This window comes from Quercus lobata, chromosome 5 (genome assembly GCF_001633185.2).
Source record: "Quercus lobata isolate SW786 chromosome 5, ValleyOak3.0 Primary Assembly, whole genome shotgun sequence".
Classification (NCBI taxonomy): Eukaryota; Viridiplantae; Streptophyta; class Magnoliopsida; order Fagales; family Fagaceae; genus Quercus; species Quercus lobata.
In genome coordinates, this window is record NC_044908.1 from 80,812,172 (window position 1) to 80,820,203 (window position 8,032).

At 34.8% G+C, this 8,032-nt stretch overlaps 1 pseudogene; it reads right to left on the reverse strand.

Annotated features, from left to right (window-relative positions):
• Positions 1 to 202: 202 nt before the first annotated feature.
• On the reverse strand, positions 203 to 5,658 carry LOC115991260 (annotated as a pseudogene).
• Positions 5,659 to 8,032: the final 2,374 nt, after the last annotated feature.

Consider the following 8,032-nt stretch of genomic DNA (forward strand, 5'->3'; position numbering starts at 1 on the left):
ACCGACCCGAGGGCCTGGACCTGTGGCCTGAACTCGGCTTGTTTATTAAACGGATTTTTTTGGGGGCCTAGACCCATCCCACCGGGCCCCACGGGTCCTATGGGCCCCGTTTAGGCCAACCAAATTTGGGCCCAAATCGTGGCCCAACCAAGAAAAAAAAAAAAAAAAGAATTGAAGCCTAGGGCCTTTAATACAAAATTTTTTACACAGGCTGCTGCAGAGTGGCATCACTTCCACTTCCACCGCCAGCCACTCCAGCATTTTCTGTAGTTTCAGAGATACCATAGGAAGAATGCTAATCAACTCCAGTCATAAGTGAAGAAGGTGGATCTATCGAATGGTCAAATTTACAAGCCGGCCAGAACGTGCAAATGCCATATAGACTATAATGTGAACATATATTCTGCTCCTGGATTTCAAAGGAAAAAAAAATCATTATAGGAACTAATTAGGGAATAGAAATTACATGAGAAACTTTCAGAAGAGACAAGTATTAAAAACAGTATGAAACTTCCTGTCTTTTTTTCAAAATCAGACTAGATTTTGGCTCCATTTAGTGGGGAGAGAAATTTGAAACTACTTCCCAGTTTTCAAATTCTTTCACAAAAGTACAGCCTAGAGGAATAAACTTACAGGTCTCAGAGGAAGGCCCCTGTCGCTGAGAGCATATGGGGGTGACTTCACATTCCGATTCTTAGGGTGGTGATATTTGCAATTAGATTTAAACTTACAATCCCCAGTTTTTAAGTAATAACTGCACTCAGGTTGGCCAGGTCGTTCTGGATAGTCTTCGAATTGAATCTGCTACTGCTGATGTGGAAAGAGATTGGTTGGGGGTGAGTGAGGGAGTGACCGAGTGAAAGTGGGAGAGGAGAAAGCGAGTAGGGGCGGTTGGGGTGAGTGATTGTGTGGTGTGAAATGGGGTTAGGGTTTTTTTTTTTTTTTTTTTTTTTTTTTTTTTTTTTTTTTTTAAACTTATATATACATGGGGGTATTTTAGTATTTTTAACACATATATAAATGGGTTTGGTCGGGTTGGGTCTGGGTTTGGACCGAGTTTTTTTAAACTCATACCCGACCCTATAATTTATTGGGCCGGATAAAATTCGACCCATTAGGATCGGGCCGGACCGGATATCTGCGGGTCAAATATAAATTGCTATCCCTAATAGAAAGTAAAGACTTTGGTTTTATAGTATTTATATATAAATTATGGATATATATATTGATTTTTTTTTTCTTGCCATATCAGTTTCAAAACAAAACAACTCGAAACCAATTATATTTTTAAGTTTTCTTAATAAGAAACTTGATCACTTCATCTCCATATCACATCATTCAATCAAAATTACGTAACGACTGATCAATGAACTTAGAGTTCTCATACTGTAAGCTCTGATAGGCAAAACTGAGCCGGATGCTACTGTGAACTCTCTTATTGATAAGGATACGAGAGGTTGAAAACTCGAAATGCAGATTTGGTTGATAGAAAATTTTTCCCATTTGAAGCATCAAGCAGCAAGTCACTTCCTCTACCCGATTATACTTTTGGAGATATTCTTATTTGGCCATTATCAAAAGATGGTCAATACTAGGTGAAATCAGATTATAGGCTGCTGTGTGTATCTGAAGAACAAGATCAAGCTAGCAGTTCTAATGATATATACTGGTTTAAAAGCATATATAGAGAGGAGTATGGAGCTTACAAATTCCAAATAAAGTCAAATATTTCCTATGGAGGCTTGTAAGGAAGCATTAACAACCAAAGCCAACTTGATGAATCGCAAAATCACCACAGAAAATGCCTTCAATCAGTGCAAGAATGATGTAGAGAGTGCTATACATGCCTTTTTGTGGTCATGTGATTATATTAGATCAATTTGGGAAGAGGAATTCGAATGGGCAATTCAGGAAATTCGTGCAATGTCCCAGTTCATCGATGTGGTGGGTTTCATCTTAAGGGAGAACAGAAACAAAGATTTATTTGCTATGTCAGTCTGGAGCATTTGGTACAGACAGAATGCAATGCGGCAAAATCATTAAGTTGTTCCAGTGAACCTGGTCTGTGCAGTTAAAAAAAAAAAAAAATTGAGGAATACCAACGCCACAATTCAACAAATAAACCATCTATTCGTGCGGTATGGATATTACAAAACAAAATTCGAAGATACTAATGAAGCTGGCATAGGAGTTGTTATTCGCAACTACGATGGATTAATCAAGGTTACCCTGGTATAGAAAATTCCCCTGCCCAACTCAGTTGATATGGTTGAAGCATTAGCATCAAATAAGGTCATTATTTTTACAAGAGAGATTGGGCTTACAGAGGCAAACTTTTGAAGGTGACTCTACACGTATTATTGAAGATCTTCAGGGAAGATCAGCTCAATGTGCTCACTTTGAGCACATTTTAAATGATGCTGTGGCTTTGATTCAAGGTATGAAAGGACTACAGTTTTTCTCATGTTAACAAACAAGGGAATAGCATAGCACATGCTCTAGCTAGATGAGCGAAATTGGCATCTAGTTATATAAGTCTGGATGATAGATGTTCCATCAGATATTAAGAATTTTTTAAGCACTGATTTAACTCAATGTTCAATAATAATTTCTATCCCTTTGTCAATTTTTTTTTTTTTTTTTTTGAAAAAAATGAGACTTATCATATGATGAGATTTGAGCGATTTGACCAATTTGACCTACAATTGGTGTTTAGATAATAGAGAACACTGCTTTGTAAGAAAATGAATGATTGGTTGCTCTTTACAAATGGAGAGGACTCAAAACTACATAGATTCTGTATAATTGAAAACGGCTTTGCCCAATTAAGGCCCATCTATGCCAATCTATCATTAGTGTTAAAAGCCTATATTAATGGAAAAATGTAAGTCTTCAAGTACTCTCCCAAAATGATCTTTAGATTAAGTGAGTGTTTGGATCCACGTTTTGAGTTGCGTTTCACGTTTGCGTTTTCCTTTTTTTTTTTTTTTTTTTTTTGATTCACGCACAATAGCTTTTAGGAGACGGTGCACTGTTCATGCACTGTTTGTACACTGTTCATTACGGTTTGTGCACTATTCATCAGAAAAAAATATATTAAAAATGGGTTCCACGGCACTATTCACACATTTAAAAATTATTTTGCTAAAGAATTATTAGGTATTATAGGCAAGTTGCCAGTTAAGTGGATGTGACAAGTTTCATTTAGTTTATTATCACGAATGACACCATTGATATACAAAATCTGGTAACTATCTCGTGGCAAACAAGGTCTGGTATCAAAACTTTTTAAGAATAATTAATTAGAAAATGTCCTAAGTACACCCGTTAACTGGACTAATTTTTATATGTTAAATCCTTTTGTCATTAGGGTATTAATAGATAGTGGCACCTATGTGGCCTGATTTGTACGTGTTAAATGACTTGTAGTGTCAAATATTCAATGTGTCTTATAGTTAATTTAAAAATGGCCATTATACTTGGGCTTGTGATTTGATATATTTTCGATAGTCTTAGTTTTTTTATCCAAAGTTTCTAGACTCAATTATAGTTATATTGTTAGTGTGTACTTTCAGTCAGTTTCTTCAAATCATGATTTTTAGCCAAAAAAAATTTTAAATCATGATTTATCTTTACTCTTATAGCACAAATGTATCTACTTTAGGTCCGTTTGTTTTGTGCGTCTCTTGTCCACGTTTTACGCATTTTGCATTTCAGCTTTTTTTTTTTTTTTTTTTTTTTTTTTTTTTTTTTTTTTTTTTAGCTCAGCGCCTCTGGCATTGTTCATGTCTGTGCAATCAGACATATGAACAGTAATTTTAAAAGTGTAAGGTTGAATTTAATCAACCATGTGTTGGCTTTATTCCATGACAAATTTGCTTGTAATACAGCACTTAGAAACCCTGTATTTAGGTGGGAATCATGTAAGGGTAGTGTGTGAGAGAGTGTGAAGAAATGCTCAAGACAGTGCAGTGAAGCAGAAACTCGCGGCTAGGACTCGCGGCTTGCAAGCCGCCAAAAGTTGCACACGTGCAGAGCATGCAGGGGAGCTGAACAGTCATGCCAGCTGGAGCACTACAGGACAAAAATCCAGACTGGCCATTTAGCTAGCTCGCGACTTGAACTCGCGACTCAGTTAAGTCGCGAGGTCAAGTAGCCAGCCAACCCTGTTTTTGGAAAAACTGACTCTTTGCATTCTTTTCTCACACCAGTATAAATACCATTCATTCCCACAAAATAAGTGTGGTCATTCAGAAAGAAAAACCCTAAGAGAGGTATCTTCAAAACACCCACCCAATTAGAGAGAGCTACTCATTCTTAGAGAGAAACCTTTGTAGTCTCTTCTCATTCCCTCTCTCATTGTCATACCTATTGAGAGGAAATTTCTATCCAAACACTACCCACACCCATTTAGAGTGTTAAGTGTTTTTGGAGTTTTGGGAAGCATTGGAAGATGTCAAGGATGGCGGATGCTATGGTCTAGTAGTGGAATCCGGTAAGCTAGAAAAGAAAAAGGTTCGGCGCAACCTCGTTGGAGCAAGAAGCTTGGAGGGCTTAGGTACATCGGGTAGATTAGGCTTGGAGGGTCTATTGCTGTTCATATATCCCAACTACATTTTCTAGTGGATTATTGACCACTTGGAGGGCGACGGAGAGGTTTTACGCCGAGGGCTTCGATTTCCTCTTCGACAACACATCGTGTGTTGTCCTTGTGTTTGTATCTCTCTTCCCTTTATCTTTGCCTTTTATTTTCTGCTGTGGATGTGATTTTAATTGGCATAGATTGTTTACCAATTCTATATTATAGCTTATGTTCATTTTCCGCACACTAGTTGTTTGACATAAAGCTTGAATTGGTTAATTTGTAAATTGGGGGTCTAAATGTTCAAGGGTGTTTATACACATATTTAAACTTTCAAAAAGTAAATAGTAATTGAAAAATGATTTTTTTTTTATTATTTTTAGTTTTCAATAAAATAAGTAGTATCCAAACGCACATTTTATCTACGTAATTTCTTTGGGTTTTTAATGGCACTTCAATCTGACCAATATGGATATCTGCCAAGAATTATTCTATAGAACAAGTTGTAACTTCGGATGTGTACTTTTTATTATATTTTAGTCTCTAGAAAATATAATATGAATAACTTTTGTCAAGGAAACAAAGAAAAAGAAAAAAAGAAAAGATATTCTCTATAGGAGACTGTATCTCGGTGGGGGCTCATGTGTCAATGAGACACATGTCTTATGCCCCTAGCACATATGAAAATTTTCCTCCTAATAGTCTGTATGGAGTGAAAGATGTAAAAGAGAAATTACAAACAGAAATGAAATAGAATATCTATAGCAAATTTAGTGTCCTATCCAAGTTTTCGAAAACCAATTTACACTCTCATGATTTTATTACACGCACAAACCTCGTAAAGTCTGACTAAGGTCTTAAAGGAAAATTTACCGCATATTACACAAACAGCCAAATGGCTCATGGTCAAATACTACGGGGAGGCCCGACCCGGCTTCACTTCCTACTCTAATGCCTTGCAAATCTTCCCCACCCGGCACCATCATACCCGAATACACCCGAACTATACTCGGGTTCTTAACACCATAAAATGCCTGCAAATCCACCCCGTCTGAAACCACTCTTCTAGACATCATCTGCGCCAAACATCGTCGTAATTGGTCTCATCCCTCCACCATATACTTGACCCACACCCGGATGATGGTCCTCAACCAGTATTTGACCTGCCCCAATTGGGTATTGCTGAACATATGTGGCTTGCGTATGAACGGTTTGAACCGGAACATTACTGGGTTGCACCGGACCCGGATAGCGAGGATCCGAAATGTAATGAATTAATGGGTTTCCCGGGTACAGGCTGCTGTGTGTATCAGAAGAACAAGATCAAGCTAGCAGTTTTAAGGCATTTATGGAGAGGAGTATGGAGCTTACATATCCCAAGAATGGGCTTGAAAGAAAGCATTACCAAACAAATTAAGCCAACCAGATGAACCGCAAGATCACCACAGAAAATGCCTGCAATCTGTGCAAGAAAGATGTAGATAGTGCTATAGAGATCATTTTGAAGCATTAGGCAATGATTTGAGGACAAAATGATAATTAGTTAATTACATCTAAAATGTATTATTTGATAAACCCGAAGACAAAAAGCATTGTATTGGTCTCTGATAAAAATAGAAATCTTGTTTAAATGCAATGAAATTTTAACAACTTAAACCATGGGCTAAGGTCTACCTCAGCTGACTCTAATGCACATCACTTTGTGTGTACAATCTTCAAAGTTCAAATGAGCTAGTCAGCCAACCCTTTAAAATTTTTCTCCCTCTTTCTTGGCTGGGAGAGAGGATTCAATTTTGATTTTTCGTGTTTTCAGAGTTGGACTTTTTTATTATATATTTTAGAGCGATTTACTAGGTATGTGTATGGCAACAGATTAAAAACTAGCTTTTTGTTTAAATTAGTCGCGAACATGCACGGAAAAGTTATTGAGTTTGAAAAAAATGAAGAAATATTTAACTTCTATATTTTTCCATAGTTTAGAAGTGTTGTCTAACACTAAACGTTATAAAGTTGCAAGTGCATAATTACCGAAACTTACAAAGTAATTTACAATTCTTAAATTAATAAAGCAAAACTCCCAATAATTAATATATACATATACTCAAAACTAATATAAACTACAAATATATAAACAAATACCATGATATGAGGAAGACACACCAAGTTTCAAATTTGAGTAGCAATATGACTTTTTCGTAGTAATAACAATATAGACAATTTAAAATATGAAGCAATATCAAAATTATAATACCTAATTCCATTATCTTTTATGTTGAATCCAAACAAACAATTAATTGAAATTAATCCAAACAAATAATTAATCAACCAAAAATCATAGCTTTTAATAAGAAAACAAAAAATCACTTGAACCTAAATAAAAAGCATTTAAGGTGAAGAATTAAGATCAACCTACTGAGACGCAAATATCAAAAATACCAAGACCTAATACCTCAAAATTTATAAAATCCCCAAATTCTACTTCAAAACCAAACCAAATTCAACAAATTTATATATAACATACCAAATAAAAACTTATCATTCCCTAGGCTGGAAGACATACATTACAGCTTTGATTTTTTTTCCAAAAAAATAGAGATATTTTATCTGCCATGTACAATAAAAAAAAATAATTAGTAAAAATTTCAACTCAAAAACCAAACCCATGAAAACAAAGTCAATATAAATATGGAGATTAACCCAAATACTTAAAAGAAAATCAATTCCAAACATAACATAATACATAAGACAGAAAGAAAATCTCAAGCACATATGAAAGCAAATTAAAAAATTCGACATAAAAGATAAAATTCATTAATAACAATATAAACAAATATCCACATATGTTGAATTGAAATTTTATTAATAATAACAATATAAAAAAATTTGACATAAAATTCATTAATCAAAGAAGAAAATTGAATAAGATTGCTTGCATTTTTATTTATATATTTTTACGTTAGTCTCTATTTTTTAATTTTTTAATCCTAAAGTGAAGTTAAGTTTAGGGTTTTAAGATGGTAATTGCTAATGTTTTGAGGAGGGAAAAGAGACTCCTAATAGGAGTCCTCTCTTTTTTTTCTTAATCCTAACTTCTTTTTTTTGGTTACGTGAGTCTCTTTTTTTTTTTTTTTTTTTTTTTTTGTGAATCCTAAAGTGAAGTTAAAATGGGTTTTGAGGTGGTAATTGTTAAGACTTTGAGGAGGGAAGAGAGAGTCCTAACAGGACTCTCTCTCTCTGTTAGGACTCTCTCTCTTTCTCAATCTAAAATGAGTTTTTTTTTTTTTTTATATAGATTATCAATGTAATGATAATGATGAGTTTGACTTTAGGTTGGACTTGTTAAAGAGATAAAGTTTCACTTCTTGTTAAGTTTGAACTAAACAAAAATAATTTTATTTAAATATTATGTTGACTGGAAAACTGTGAGAGTTTCAGAAGTTTTGGTTATAT